Source organism: Orbicella faveolata, unplaced genomic scaffold (assembly GCF_042242905.1).
Source record: "Orbicella faveolata isolate gen_17 unplaced genomic scaffold, um_ofav_v1 contig_13, whole genome shotgun sequence".
Classification (NCBI taxonomy): domain Eukaryota; kingdom Metazoa; phylum Cnidaria; class Anthozoa; order Scleractinia; family Merulinidae; genus Orbicella; species Orbicella faveolata.
Window position 1 is genome coordinate 4,142,501 of NW_028301540.1, and position 16,188 is coordinate 4,158,688.

The window sequence follows — 16,188 nt, forward strand, 5'->3', positions numbered from 1 at the left end:
TGTCATGCATCAAAGTACCGTTCATTTGCAAAGAGTTTTTATCCTGACTAGTGTCATTCATACCCAAGTCAAACCTTTCTGAAATGGACCTGTTTATCCAGTTGCTCATTCTATCCTTATCATGCTTGATAGAGCTTGGTGGTTTGCTTCTGTAGAACCTCAGCTGTCATTCACATTGGTAGCAGCCATATTGTCATTCTTAAATCTCAGTGACAGTGTAACAGATGAACCTCCTTGTATCTTCCAAGATGTAAGATGGTTATCCTTGGAAATGCTATCCAATAAGTCTTGAACTATTAGTAGTAGTTTGTACATGTTGTGAAGTCCTGTATAAGAATTCTATGTGTTTTATTTCTTGATATTTTGGAAATAAGCAGCATGTAAAAACAAATGCTGGGCTGGAAATAGCAGTCGGTCATCGGACATTGTCCGACCAAATTTTAAATATGTCCGGCCAATTTCACATTATGATTGGACATGATGTCCGAACATTTCACCAACTCCACGTTATCGTCCATCCGTAAAATTTAGTTAGATACTTTGTTAAAAGACTCGACACTGCGACCGGTACGGTCGCCAATACGGCTAAAATTTCATCCTTAGCGACCAAAATTCTGGTTTAGTCGACAGCCGAAAATACGTCTTCGTTCACAGGCTACCATAATGGCGACTACATTTCTCTGTGTTGACGATCAATAATGGTTATTTTCTCAGACATTATGCCCTTCCAGAAATACATAGTCAAAGATATTTGCTTCTATAACATTCAATATAAGAAACGAAAGAAATCTATCCTTTTGCGTTGCCGTAAAGGATTCCGTCACATCGTAAACAGTCCGGAATATCCCGATAAATTAGGACATCTGTGATGTCACGAAACTCACGTTTCAACCAATGAGAATGCGTGTTTTGATTGGAGTGTTGTGTTTCACAACAAACCAAGAGATTCAAGATGGCGGACAAAGAGAGTCGCGAATACTTTCCAATGCCATGAATGCGGGCCTTCAGGAGGTATATATTCATCTCGAATTGAGTTAAATACTGTCCAAATTATGAAATAAAAGGAAACTTTGTGTTCACGTTCCATGTCACAGACAGTTCTGCCCAGATAACGATTATCCTCGGACCGAAGGAAGCACCACAGAACGCAATGCGGGCCACGTTTGACGAGCTGCTGTTATCATTCTTTGGAAAGAGACCGTACAATCGGTAAGCATCTGTACTCTGCATTTTTCTAAGCACAGAAATGATCGATATGAGAATTGAGGCTTTCCTCTTATCTAGGGATTATCGGGCCGAAATCGACGGCACGCGCGTGTTCTTATATGCCAGCAAAGATAAATTGTAGATGTCCAAAATGTTATACGTTTTGGCTAAATCGAGGAAATGAAATCATCATTAAAACAGAATTTTCAATAACGCATACGAGTGAGAAATTCTTGTTCTTTTATACAAAATAAACTAAGCTAGAAGAAATGTATCCAAAATTTTAGTGATGTCAGATGCAGGGATAGTCAAAAATTCTGTTAATATATTCTTTGTAAATCTGAAATTTCTCCCTTTTGGTATTTATTTCAAATATTTCCTGTATCTATTTGTTACTGTGCTAAAAGATATCATGTCTGATTTCCACATTTAAATTATGAAAACTTACATATCATTGCTGACTTTCACAAGTTATTTACCCAAAAATATCAAAATATAATTCCTGGACAGGTTGACAAGGGAGCATTCACAATCCATCCACATGTCCCAAGGTTTTATTATATATTTATTTAAAGTATACAAAACAAATTCAGTCTTGAAAGTGAAATCCATTTTATTTTATTCACTCTTTAGGTACTCTCGACCTTGAATTTGTCTCTTAGCAGAATGGAGGACCTGAAACAAATCACAAGCGCTTAGAAGATTTTTACATTGTTTACAGATGCCAATATTATTACAAATGTATTTTTCGTTTTAACATATGAATTTATTTTGAATGTAGTTACCACATTAGTCTCACTAAATAAGAGATTGCCCTCAAGTGGTCTGATAACTCTTATGTTTTCTATTTTTAATTGCATGTTCTTAACCAAACTGTTTCCTGTTCACAACCAATTAATATTTTGCATTAGTTTCACAATTAGTAATGTTCAAAACCCTTGAGAATTAAGTACGTCATGTATGCCTACCCATTGTGTCTCTTGGAATGCATGAATCTTCCATAGATGTTACATTAGCTACGTATAGAAAATTAGCGGCCAAAAAAGTCTTGGAAATTTTTACTTTACAGAATTTATACATTGCGTTCTTTTCTGAATAAAACTCCTACTTGATTTTTATCACTTAGTCGCCAAATGGCTACTTAAGAATTTTTTTTAATTTTGGGCACTTGACTCTGACAGTTTGAGCCATATCCTCGGCTCCTGCCATATCATGAAGCAGAAGTGTTCATCTTTCCTGTACTTGCCAAATAAAGTACTCTTCAGAAATCACCCTATTATGCATTACGTCCATTGCGATATGCTGTTAGCCCTTCATGTATGTACCTTAGAGTCAACTTTGGTCAGGAGCCCATCACTAGGAGCCTGCAACTCCCATACTAAGCTTATGTCACAGTATTTTTACAGACCGCTCCATTTTAAGGCTTCTTTTCCCCTGAAAAAGGTCAGTTCCGGTCTATATGAGCACGAATCGGTAAGCAGAAAAATGGCGGCCTCAGGTGGACATTATTAAGTCTGTGCTTGTGATTGGTCACTAAGGTTCCTGCGGGGATCTGAATTTGCGGTAAATTCAAACTAAAATTAGATGGGTCTGTGAAAAGGCCAGGACAGGAATAATTGGGGTAGTTGCACACTCCTAGTGATGGGTTCCTGCTTTAAAGGGACAGTCAGCTGGAGCACATGCGCATTAGATACCATTTCTTAGCTAATTTGCATATCACAGAGACACGATCCATACTGTTTTTTAACCAAATATGATAAAAATAATATCATAGGATGAGCAAAAGCACACTCAAAAACAGGTTTTTCAGTAAACGATTGAAAATCAAGCAAAACACTGCGAAGATTGAAGTGGATTTCTAGATGTACTTTGATTTCAGATGTAATATTTAGGCTTCAAAGCAAGGATTTATTCCGCATATAAGACGTATAATTCAAGAAGTGAACAAGATGGTGGGTCACGAAAAGCACATGGACCCAAGATGCAACGGGGTCTTATAACTAGAAAACCGGAAGTCTGATGTAATGAACAACTAATCCAACAGAGGTGAACTTTTTTCAAAGTGAGAAAACAAGTGTCCAGGTCAGTACGGTCCCAAAGCTGACTGTGTCCCTTTATTGGTAGCATTCAATAGAAAACCAGGTTTGCTTGAAGAGCATATAATTAGGAGATAACCAGGATAGATTAGTGCTGTTATCTGGTAGATAAAGTCATCTAATCATCATAAATGATAAATAAATCAAATTTAAATGCAGTTTTGAACGATTTGTACTGAAAATCTTTACAGCATGCTAATAAATTTTATTATGCCAAAAACTTATGCAAATCAATTATGCAAATTAATGTCTGGTCAAATTTAGATGGTGTCCGACCAAAATGAAGATTTGAAAGGACATATGTCCTGTTAAAGAAGAAAAATTATTTCCAGCACTGCAATAAAAAATACATTTCGGTAGTTTAGTCCACTTTGGCCTTGTTAGCACCCCCCGCCCACATAAAATCCTGGTTACAGGCCTGTAAATGCTCATATATTAGCTAATGTGAACCATGTACTATACTTGATGTTTTAGAGCATAATGCATCCAGTGACTGACCTTGCATATTCTGTTATGTGAAAAGATTGCATTGTAATGTGAATAAATTATGCATTGTTGTCATTCTTAGTCATGTTATGGAGAGAATTTATCCCATAAGTCCTTTAAAACTCTCTATACAAAAAGGCTTGATAAACTTCTGTAAAAGTAAGCAGCTGTGCCCAAGCTGTAAAACAATAAGGGGGTTACCATCTGTACGCGGAAGTGGGGGAGGGGGGGGGGGAAATTCCTGGAAAAACGGATACAGTGATTTTGCGACCCTCCCCCTTTTAACCCTCTGCCTTTTTGCGACCCCCCTAAAAACGCGGCCCTCCCCCTTTTAATTAACCCTCTGCCTTTTTGTCTCTCCCCCTTGAACAATTTTCAACAACAGTGAGAAAAACTGACCCTTTTTATGTGTCTGTTTTATAATATACATATTGGTAAGTTTCCTCTGCCATGTTTGGTCAAAGAGAATAAATTGAAATAAAAAAGGTACTGTGAGCTTAGCAAGCAAAAAAGAATTGGCCTTTTATTTATGGATGGTAGTCTATGTTTTTGTGGCCCTCCCTAAAAGTAGTGCCTATATTTTATTACCCTCCCCTAAAATAGTACCTGTTTTTATGACCCTCCCCCAGGACTTTGTGGCGGCCCCTCCCCTGCCCCTAATGTTGAACTATTTATGCATTCTGCAATCCATTAAGTCATTTATCTTTGCAGTAAAATAGTGCCCCCAATGCTCCTTTCTTACCACTTGATTTCAATAATAATAGGTACGTTTTTGCAAATGATGGAACATTGCACTGTAGTTATGCACCAAAGTGGACCAACACTAACTTTTTGATTCTAACAACCCCATAGGGAAGTTTCTGCTGTTGACATGTCCACTGTACATATCCGATCTGGAACAGATCTGTATCTGACACATTTACACGTAGATTATGTGTAATCACATATGTTAGTGTCTTATGGGTTATATTCTAATAAATGTTGTTTGCCTTTTTTTGCAGGTGATGAAACGTGAGGTAGAAGTGATGAGACAAAGTGGACCCACACTTTTCACCCAGGCGCGACATTTTGTGGGGGTGCTGGAAGTGGCAAAGCACATTCTGGACACTTACACACAAGTGGTTAAAGAACAGAAATAGAGAATTATATGTGAAGTTCTATGAATAAAGTATGTATAGATCTTTACTATAGATACTTATATTTAATTATGCATATATTGACATATATATGGAGGTGTATCAAAGTGTTCAATCTAGATATTTACTATAGATCCTCATTTTTCTCTGTTATGAATGATTTGTTTAAACTATTTAAGGAAATATTTTGACAAGCTCTGCTCGCTGAGGTATGACACTTTGTGGGCATGCCAGAAGTGGGGAAGCACATACTAGACACTTTCAAACAAGTGGTTAAATGCAAGAAATAGGGAAACAAATATAATATGCTTGCTATAGATATTCACAGATGTGCAGTGTCGTGTTTTTATTAGCTTTGTTTTATTTTCCAACAAAAATATTGACATAAGCTTTTTGGACAGACGCTGTTCACTCATGCGAAATGCACACTAGACACTTACAGTTAGTACAATCAAGTGGTTAAAGACAAGAAAATCAAATAGGTAGATTTTTATGTGTATGAATGAGTATATTCTGTCTGGAGCTTTGCTGTAGGCACTCATTTTGGTCTGTTATGTTGATTTGTTAAAGATATTGCAAGAACTATTTGTTCCAACTTTGTTCACTTCAGTACTTTGAAATGAATATCTTGTAGATAGATCTTGGATATTGAGACTCATTAATGTATAATTTATGTTCTGTTGTTTATGGAATAAAATGGTACAGCAGAAATAATTTCCAACTATGTTAGCTATATGAAAAACATATTTTGGTGTATGGTTAAAATGCACACATTATGTTTTTATTCATCAATGTCAAATGGAAGTGTATTATCCATTTGTGCTTTAATACGTATTAAAACATTAGCATTTGATACATATGTAGTGTAGTTATTTTCATCTTGATAGTTCTATCATCTAAATTTCACCAGTTAACAAAAAATTAGACAAGGTCAATGTGTGCATTGCACAGAACAATATGATTTCATTAATGCAGCCATGAACTATTTTACCGTTGAAGAGCTCCTGTATTTTTCACCGTTTCAATAGGATTACCTTTATTATAACATTAAACAAAAAATTACTGCAATAAAACATTTTTAAAACTCTGATCTTGGTATTATATTGGTGAGGTCACAGTGTCACCATTGTCCTGCGAGTTCAGGCCACCTGTTATCTTGATGTCATTGACGACTCACTATGCATTATCATTTCAATCTGGCAAGAGGTGGGGCCTTTCGGCAGCCACTAGCCACATTGTGCCTGCCAGGAATTTATTCAATAGTCCCACTTAACTGCCACACCATTTGAATCACCTGTAAAAGGAAACGCGGTTACAATGAAACCGTTAGATTCAAATACCACCTGCAGAAATAACCTTTCTTTCGCTTGATACAGGACTGCAAACTGATGTCTTCGATGTTAATCTGTTCATTGCTCAAATCCATTGAAATGGGGGGAGAGGTGGTCCAGATGTTCCATTTATTTTGTCCAAGATTGTATTTAAGGTTTCAACGGGACAAGAAAAAGGGAGACAGTAATTAGGAACTAATATGTCAACACATTTATCGGCAGTACAAGGACGTGGTGTCTGTCGCAGTCACGCGCGTCAGAGCTGGGTCTGCTAAATCTGCGAGCCAGAGAGCCATGCGAGCCACGGTGTGAGCCATGCGAGTCATGCGAGTCATGCGAGTCATGCGAGCCATTTATACGAGTATTTTTTTTTTCTTCAACTGGTCTGGGAGGTCGTCGACTTTTCGCCAAGAAACATAGATCTCGCGCCCGACTATCACTAACCTATCGCTATAAACCGCTCGCCCGCCATCTTGAAAGCGGAGATGACCCTGGGGACGAGTATAAACGGTACAACCTCGCTCCTAGGGTACTCTCTCTTTCCGGGCCTGGGAGATTAATTTTAAATAAAAATTTAGCTACAAAAGTGCCTACAATTGAAATATTCCCAAAAGAAAATCCTAATCTCGCTTCGGTTACCAGAACTATTGCTGGTGCGGCAAATATGAAAAATGCTCTAAACATCTGCACATCGTGCCAAGTCTTGCGTCATAGTAATGGCTACCCTGAGTGTGATGAATTTTTTTCTTTGTTTCATATTTTTGTTGTTTGGAGAAAATTTTGTGTATTCAAATCGCCCAGGATCCGCAAAAAACAAAAACGATGCGTCAAAAATTTATTAAGGTTCAGGACTAAAGTAAAGAAATTTTCTGAGAGAAACGTACGGCTCCACCGCCCCACCGCTACTCAAATGGGTAAGTGAATGGTATCCATTGGCACCTGTCATTCATTGATATCCACGTTGAAAATCATTCAAGAAAAAAGAGAACAGTACTTCAGGGCAACTCGGTGTATTGGCGTCAAGAATGGTGAGTGAATCGCGTAATTTTAACAGGTTCGCTCTTTAGTGAATCAGAGTTACCAAAACTTTGTCGGTTGGCTGACTGCTGCATGTGGTTGTCCCTTCCCTTAGAATTTAATATTGCAAGAATTTAATATTGCGATCTTATCCATCTTGTTCCGTTGCTCTTGTTCTTGTTCTCATGTGAATGTAAATGTAACAAATAAAAAATCTTAACATTTTTACTAGGGCTCGCATGGCTCGCATGGCTCGCCCTTTGGCTCGCATGGCTCGCTGGCTCGCAGGTTTATAAAACTCGTCAGAGCTCAATGGTAACGCTGATAACCTAATTAAGTTTAGGTACTACAAGTAGAGTGTATTTTGATAACAGTGAATAAGTAAAAGCGTTATTCTAACCCCAACTTTCCAGAGTAGTACTGGGATTAATAACGAATCATATTAGTGCTCAAAAAGCTCAGTACAAACGTGCCATTGAAGAATACCGAACGAAGCACTGAACTTCAGTACACATTCCTGGAGACAACTTCAAATTTCACGTTAAGCGAGATGTTTAATACAGAACAATCTATCGTATTTCTCGGGAGCTGATCAATAAAACTATGGAGTCTATGAATAGTCGTATCACTGCCATAATACGAAGTAATGACGAAAGACTGAAGTCAATAAAACTACCGTTCTCTATAAGTACTTGCACGGCTATGTTGAAACGATGCTTACACGTTTAAGTGACGGTTTACGACATATTTCCAACGATTTAGGTTGGTTTTTGGACGGTTTTAAGAGTAAATGTCAGTAAAAATCAAAGAAAATTCTAAAAATGTGGCCACGGTCGAAAAATCGATTTTGCTCATACTTTGCCAGTTTGAAGGCCTAGGTAAGTAACTGACGGAAATCAAGTTGGTTTTTTGAAATATCCAATATAACGGCAGAAATTCACGAAAAACGGTTATCGCACCGAAAGCTCAGATTTCCCCTCGCGATAATCCGAAATTTTACACTTTTCAGCTTCTTGCTACACAGTCGTTTACATCGCTGTGAAACGTTCTCAACTTTAAATGTATACATTGATTCTTCCTTAATCAAGAGATAGTGATTGTTTTTATTTCTTGTGTTTTCTGGCCGAACTGAGACCAGACCACAACACCAGGAACTACGTGCCCTACTCTTTGCGATAAGTGTGTGGGTTCTTTAATGTCCCCTGCTATTAAACCATGTAACACTGAAGATGCAGGAGACTGGGCGTACGGTTTATAGTCCTCATCCGAGAAGACTTGAGTGTCTAACCATTTGCATATGTAATTACAAAGGGAGTACATTCTCCTCAGTTATTGCAGGGTGTCCAGCAGCATGGTTTTTCAGAAAAATAGGAAAATAGGAAACACACTATTGAAAAATAGGAACTTTCTTTCAAAACTTAGGAAAATCAGTACTACTTTAATGGACAAAGATAGCCTCTCTACACCCCTTCTATCCCAATCCACTGATTTAGTCCAGCAACATTGACACAAATGTACATATTCATGACAACGCAGACATTTGGATTTTAAAATTATTCTTCTTAGCTTTCACTGTGATAACAACATCAGTTTATTTAACATTGGAGTATAAATAAGAAAAATAATTGAAGAGCAATGGGGAATTAATAATTATTGTCAATTGTCATTTGTATAACTGGATACAACAGATTCGATACAAAATCATTGAAAACTATGGAAACATATATCTAAGCTATGACCAGAAATCCACTAAGCAACAGAGAACAAAGAAATAATTACTGTCCCTAACATATTTTTGTTAATTTTAAACACCAGAGTCACAGACACCAATAGCTTTATATTACATCTACCTTTGAAACATGCGAGGCTATAAATCCATTTTAAATTTTGTAACTGTGCTACTTAATTAGCCATTAAAAAATAGGAAAAAGACGCACTGGCTAACCTGAATGTGATGGAAAAAAAAGTATTACGTATGTAAAGCAGAGTATTAAATTGTGCGAAGTGTCTCTGATCAGTAAATAAATAGATTTAGAATGAACCTAAACTTGAAAAATTTTAGGCTAATGTTTTTCAAGTTCTTTCTTTCTAGAACATGGACAAATCATAAATACTTCCTCTTTCATGCAATCATTTTGTTGTATTCTTTTCTCTTCATTTTTAGAATTATTTTGTTCCTAAGTAATTTTGACAAAGTTAGGTCAAAATCTTGGTGATACTTCCCCTTTATGTATGAATATATTTTTTTCAAGAACATAACTTAAAGACTTCTCCACTTTTAATAAACAATTACTTCACAAATCAAGTCACTTGCCTAAGTACAGTGTGGTAAAGAGTTGGATATTGATTGGAATATTTAACTGAAAATAATTATTTCATTGATACATTAAAATACAGGTACACATTGTTGCCACAGGCATCCTTTTCAAAATTCCCTGACTTTTCCCTGATAAAAATAAAATTTCCCTGACCAAAGAAATGCAAAATGTCAGGTTTAGTAGTGGCTTCATCCTCCACTTGCCCATAAAGTGTGATATTTTTCAACAAATTTTCCATCTTCATATTGAAGGAAAAATATTGTTGAGATCACAGTGACCCCAAATGTTTCTTACAGCCTTCAATGGTATTAATTCAATTTTCCCTGACTTTTCTTCAAAATGCCAATTTTCCCTGACTCCAAATAAAATTCCCTTACTTTCCCTGACCTTGAAGAATTTTTTCCCTGACCATTTCCTGACCTGTGCCAACCTGGTACATGCAAACATCAAATATAATTAAGTATTGCAGCTATCACTGCTCAATAGACTGCAGAATACAAATAACAACTTGAACTTGCTATAAATACAGTCGTAAAAACATATGGAACTAGAAGGACAATGTTGTCAAATCCAAAAACACTTTGTACCAAACAGTAACTAAATTCCTATAAATCATTAAACGTAAAACATGACATAGCTATTGAAAACAATGATAAGAAATAACCGGCACCATTGCAGAACCAAATGAACTACGGCTTGGGCTATCCTGTTAAACTCCTCTCGATGTTCTAAGCATTTTTGCCAAACTATTGATATAAACAGAGACCTCTGTATGTGCAAAACGCAAACTACACATGCTGATTTCTCGGAATATTTGTTACTTTTTGTTTACCTTGATTCTCTAAGATAAGCTTACTTTGCAGAATGCAGACGTAAAAAACGCTTCCAACTTGTCTAGCTGCTCTCTCATTACTGCGCTTAGAGGAGACACAACGAGCACAGCAGAATCTTGACGTACAGGATCGAAGCCGCTTGGGACGAAGTCAAAAAGTCCTAGTTAAGGTATTGATAAGTCAACGATTTGCCAGATCCAGTTAGTAACACCGCTAGCAGCGACCTTTTTTCTAAGAACATTTTCCCCTTATGGCATCGTATTGTTCCCTCGTCAATTCTCGTTCGGATTGACCTGGTTTCTTTAAGGAAAACGTGATAACCTTCTACGAGTCTCCAAGTCAGCCAAGGAATCAGACGCCATCTTGAACTAGACACTCACGCCTGCGCAGTTTGACCGGAATAACAAGAATGCTGTTATCGAAAACGCTCATTCTCGTCCCCAGTGCTACTCGTCTCCGTTTCTCCGACCACGTGACCAAAAGAAACGGAGGCTCTGGGGACGAGAATGGAAAACGCTCGAAAACGCTTTATCTCAGAGGTCTTCGGTTTCCCGTTCCGCTGGACAAGGGTAACGAAGGCTCTGGGAACGAGATTGAATTTCGGCGCGAACGTGATGTGTGGTTCTTTCGTGTTCAGTTGAATGACGACAAGAAAGGAGCAGAAATTTTACCATTATTTTGGCACCTAAACGCAAATATCTCCTTCTTATGCTTTGGAAAATGACAATTTGAACAATTCGAAGTTTTTGTTCTCAAAGAAATGCCGAGAAATACAAGAAAACTTGTAGTTAACGCGGTAAATATTTAGAGCTTTGTATTCAACCGCCACGATTCAGCGTCGTTTCGATTGACAGTCGTTTACTTCGTTTGAGAGAAAAATGATGTTTTGGGGACATTGACGGCAACACGAGAGTTTGGAAAAGTGTCGCCAGACGTGAGTATTACGATCTTAGTTTGTTTTGTAATCAAAATGGAACCTTTCTTTAGCGAGTCGTAAAATTTATTTTAACACAAACGCTGTGGTATGGAATTGCTGTCGTAAATCTTGTATGGTCAGCACCGGCATGCACTCGTAAGCTTACTTGCAAGACTTAAAGCTCAAAAAATGCTTTCTCAAGGAACGTATATTGTTGGCTACATGTACCTATACAACTGTAGAGTACTTTTATGTACAGAGTTTGCTTATCTTGATCGATATATTTCATTATCTAAATGAAGCACATGTTACTGTTCCTAAATTATGTGGGATGCTGTTAATCGTTTTAAACCATGAAAGCAGTTCAAACGCTGCATCGTTTGGGGCCATTGCCAAAAATGCTCCACTTGTCCCATGGTAATGACTGTCAAACACAGTTATTCCATTCTGTGTAGGGATGAATGCCACCGTTTTGTCATTTATAATGAAGATACATGCTGTTTTGGTATTGTTCAGCTGGGCTTGGTTTAAGTGGTACGGCAGGCTTGCTGCTGGAGTCTGCTCTCTGATGATACTGACTGGCAACTCTGTAGAGACATCAAGGCTATCAAGGGCTTTTGTCTGCTCCATTTTAGTTGCTGCTTCCTACACACCATACAACTGCCCACCACTGTTTTCATAGTATTTAAACATAGCGGTCTGGTACTGGCTACAAAATATAATGTATAATGTATAATGTATATGAAAAGCTTTTCTACTGCATCTGCATGTGCGTAAACACTCATTCGAATGGAAGAACCATTTCTAATTATTTATAACTATTTTTTAAACATTAATTAATGCAGTGGGGGATGATGTGGAGGGAATGTTTAATCAGAAAAATCATTTCATTTTAGAATATACAAATTTACTCATCTGTCATACCTGCATGTTTCCTCTTGTTGCAGTGCCTCCTCAGAGTTATTTAGTTTTAATTAGGAAATACAATTATATACTTTATCCTACGGGAATAGTAAATTTGTTGAAACTTCTACATGTATACCTGAAGATGTTATTTCCTTATTTTCCAGTGTTCTCCCAAGTTGACTGACCATGCTTTGTGAAGCATTCTCCTAAGAAGATTCATACCAAAACATTGTCTCCATGTTGTTATTACTGACAATTTTTATAATTAGAAATTGATTATTATCACATTTAATTATTATATGTACATGTACCTGTCTGCCATCAGGCGACTGAACACTGGTTGGAGAGGAGGTTGACGGTTTACTGTTTCTCTGTAAGGAGCAGATACATGATAAAATATTTTGGTATAGTTCGGGAACGATTTTTTGTGATAAGAAAGTAGCAAATATGCAGTATTGTTTTGGTGGGCAGAATTGGCAAATAAACAAATGAACAAAATATGGCTCCAGCCTATTTTGTGTGTGTGTGTGTGTGTGTGGACTTTGTGGGACTGGTATTTCAGTTTCAGGGGCATCAAATATTAGTTATATGTTGTATAATTATCTCAATGTTGCATTAGACGAAAACAAGCACGTCACTTACTTGTACTGGTGGGACATAGTCTGGATCACTGGAGAAAACACTATCAGCAATCGTGAACACTTATTACACCATCCGGTGGGTAACCCAAAAACACTGACCCCCGGTCCGCAGACCCCCACTACGGACCGGGTCTGCGGACTACCAATGGACTGGTCCACGGACTCCCCCAACGGACCCCCTCTACGGACCACCCCCCAAAATATGATAAAATTAATAAATAAAATATTTCATTTACGGGTTGTCTAATAGATTACTCGTGACAGCGAAATTCCGAATGTTACATTGAACAAATGTAGCAGACCTGGATTCAGGCTCGGGTGCAATTCAAATCATTACACATTGCTATTTCCTTTGCTGTGGCCATAAAATATACAAAAGACACATACGGGGAAGCCTTTGGGAAGCCTCGAAATTTGTGCTCTTTTCCCTCTGCCATTTTGTTCAGCCCATTTTCCCGTGGGTTTGTGAACTTATTCCAGGCTTCACAATTTGCTCAGCGGAATAACAGATACAAACAACAATTAATGGCCTAAAAATATATCTTCCATAGCCTGATTGAGCCACGAATGGAAGGTAAGAACTTTCCTTCTTACCATCGGCATTTCCTTACGCTGAAAAAAGCTTTTAGGCATTTTTTTTGGGGAGGGGTGGGGGGGTTGAGGTGTTAAAACCCGAGTCTGTTACATTTGCACAGTGTAGCACTCGAAAAATCACCGACACAAGTCTGAATCTATTTGGCAACCCATAAGTGAAATCTTTATTTATTATTTTTACACTATTTTAGGGTGGTCCGTAGGGGTAGTCCATGGACCGGTCCGTAGGGTAGTCCGCGGACCAGGTCCGTTGTGGGGGTCCGCGGACCGGGGGTCAGTGTTTTCGGGTTACACCCATCGGGTTCCGGGCCGGTAAGTAGGGACATTAGCTCCTACCTGATCAAAGAGACGGTAAAACCTCCTGGGCACTTTTCTTTTCGACAGCTCAGTGGAGTGCTCCAAGAGTGGAGACGAGCAATATTCATTCGCTTCCCGAGTGGCTCTCATCCAATGCCGAGTACAGGCCCAGCAATTTAAATTCCCGTCCATGAACCGAGCAATGGCTTCGTCAAACCGCCTCAATCGACCTTGGCATGTTTCTCCAGCTCGTGTTAGCTTAACAAACCAGAAAGTTCCCTCATTTGGTTTTGCATTTGCCCCAAAGAACAATAGAATGGACGTAAATAAAATCCAAAACACGGCGAAAGATGTCATCTCCGAAGTCCTCGATAAATCTATCGTGTTCACGCGCTGTTTTCACCAATTGTACAAACTTTAAACCCCTGTGTACAAAAAGGTATGTGCCGGCCAATGGTCGAGGGAACTAGTGTAAAGATTTCTTTCTACCGTTTTAGTTTGGCTCTACTTTTTCACCATAAACCGGGCACTATACGAAACTTTTTGAAAACGCCGCCACTTTTTCGAGGTTTGTTATGGTGCCCAGGCCGTTCGCGGCGGTGCGAGCCATGAGATCTCGCACATGCGCAGCCGTTATTCAGCCCTGTTCTCGAAGGCAAGACCTTGCATACGGCTGGTGCGCCAGGAATCCGAATTAACCAATCAGGATTCAGCAGGCGGGAAAAACTTTACTGTCCTGACGGCAATGTATGTTAACAGGAAAGGCATCGAAATCAGGCAACTTTTCTCACTGGAGATGGCATCAAATATTCTCTTAAAGGAATTTACAATTCCAAAAACCATATTAGATGATAAAAAGTGAAATGTATGGAACTTTTTGTGTCTCTAAGCTTCTAATTTGGCGCCAAAAATGGGTCGCCGGCGTCCGGCATGGCAACTCGCTCGTTGTACGTCGGGTGTCGCCAGGTAGGAAAATACTAAGTAGTTGTGTTATTTTGAACAAAATATGCTGTTCCTCGTCAAATTAAACCCGGAATTCTCAGGTTAACTATTAGAAGAGGCCAAAGCAACTTGAGCATTGTCTTTAGTTTTGTTAGCTGCGAAGAAAAAAGCTATTATCGTGTGGTTTCGGTAGGACAGCTGAGTTTTGCCTGCCGCTCGTACTGCGGGCGCAGCCGCCGTATGCAAGGGAAGGAAACTTTGTTCAACAGTGTCAAGGATTGCGCGTGCTCGTACCCGTACCCCACTTATTTCTCTTGGTCCATTTCTCACAAGCAGGGAAGGAAGACTGCTCTAAATAGATGCACGCTGAAGACGCTAAAGTTCAACTAGGACTGGATTTGTATGAAACATTTGGTGAGAAAATAGATGTTGATCATTAAAGATTCTTGGCTGAAAAGAAGAAAATTTCCTAAACTAATTTTGTATTATGTATAGGTAATAACAACCTGTTCCTTTACGTAATCAGTCAGCATGTTAGGAATATTTTGACGGCAATTTTCTTGCTACAAGTCACTACATTTGGCTCTGACTTTGAAACGCCATATTTGCATGAAGCCATGTGACACATGTTTTCTCTTCACAACGTCACACAAACATTTCCATCACGGACCTTAGCTGGCAGTTCTTTTGATGGGATCCAGTCACTAAGATAAGGTCATGCAAAATTTGTATTTAAATCTACAATTATTACTCTATCTTAATACATTTATTCGGCATTGGCTTTGAAATGTCTTCGTTTCAGGCTGTGTATCCCGTGACGTCTTGTATATGTAAGTCACTGAAACTTCTTATTAAACCTACAGAATGCAAAGATAACGCCGCGCGAAACAAACCTCAACGTATACAAGATTTATATCTAGGATAAAGCACTCAATAGCAGGCTTTTGAGACTTCAGTAAACGGGTCACTGCACAGTAAAATTTGATAATGATTCAAAATAGACATGACGTAATGTGATTACCACGAGCTGTGTAGGAGAGGTTTAGCTTTCACTTTGGAGTTCCTGATTTCCTTGTTGATTGCAGACTGGTCTTAATCTTGTTGCTGCTTTGCTGAATTTCTCCTGAATCTTTCCAAACCGTGGGTATATATAGTTTGTAATACTGTCTTTGATGCATGAATTTCAGACAAGCTAGACGAAATTTATTTGCTTGCGGAACACAGTCAAAATCCTTTTGACGCAAACGACCATGCGCACAAATCAGTAACATACTTCATATATAGTACAGTAGTACTCTTCACTTACAGCCAAAAACCGTTATCAAATTAACGTCTATCGATAACTGTTTCTGTTTTGCGAAACCTCTCGCCCATTTGTGAAGAAATTTCTGCAGCTGAGTCCATGTTGCAAAGAAAGGAGATTAACAGACTGAGTGTAGTCATGTGACTAGAAATCGACTCCAGTGGTC

General features: G+C 38.4%; 1 long non-coding RNA gene across 1 annotated transcript; it reads left to right on the plus strand.

Moving 5' to 3' along the window:
• Positions 1 to 833: 833 nt before the first annotated feature.
• On the plus strand, positions 834 to 2,038 carry LOC149114674 (uncharacterized). Its single transcript, XR_016205867.1, has 3 exons — positions 834 to 1,011; positions 1,095 to 1,209; positions 1,840 to 2,038. It is a non-coding gene; the product is annotated as an uncharacterized LOC149114674 (long non-coding RNA).
• The last annotated feature ends 14,150 nt before the right edge of the window (positions 2,039 to 16,188 follow it).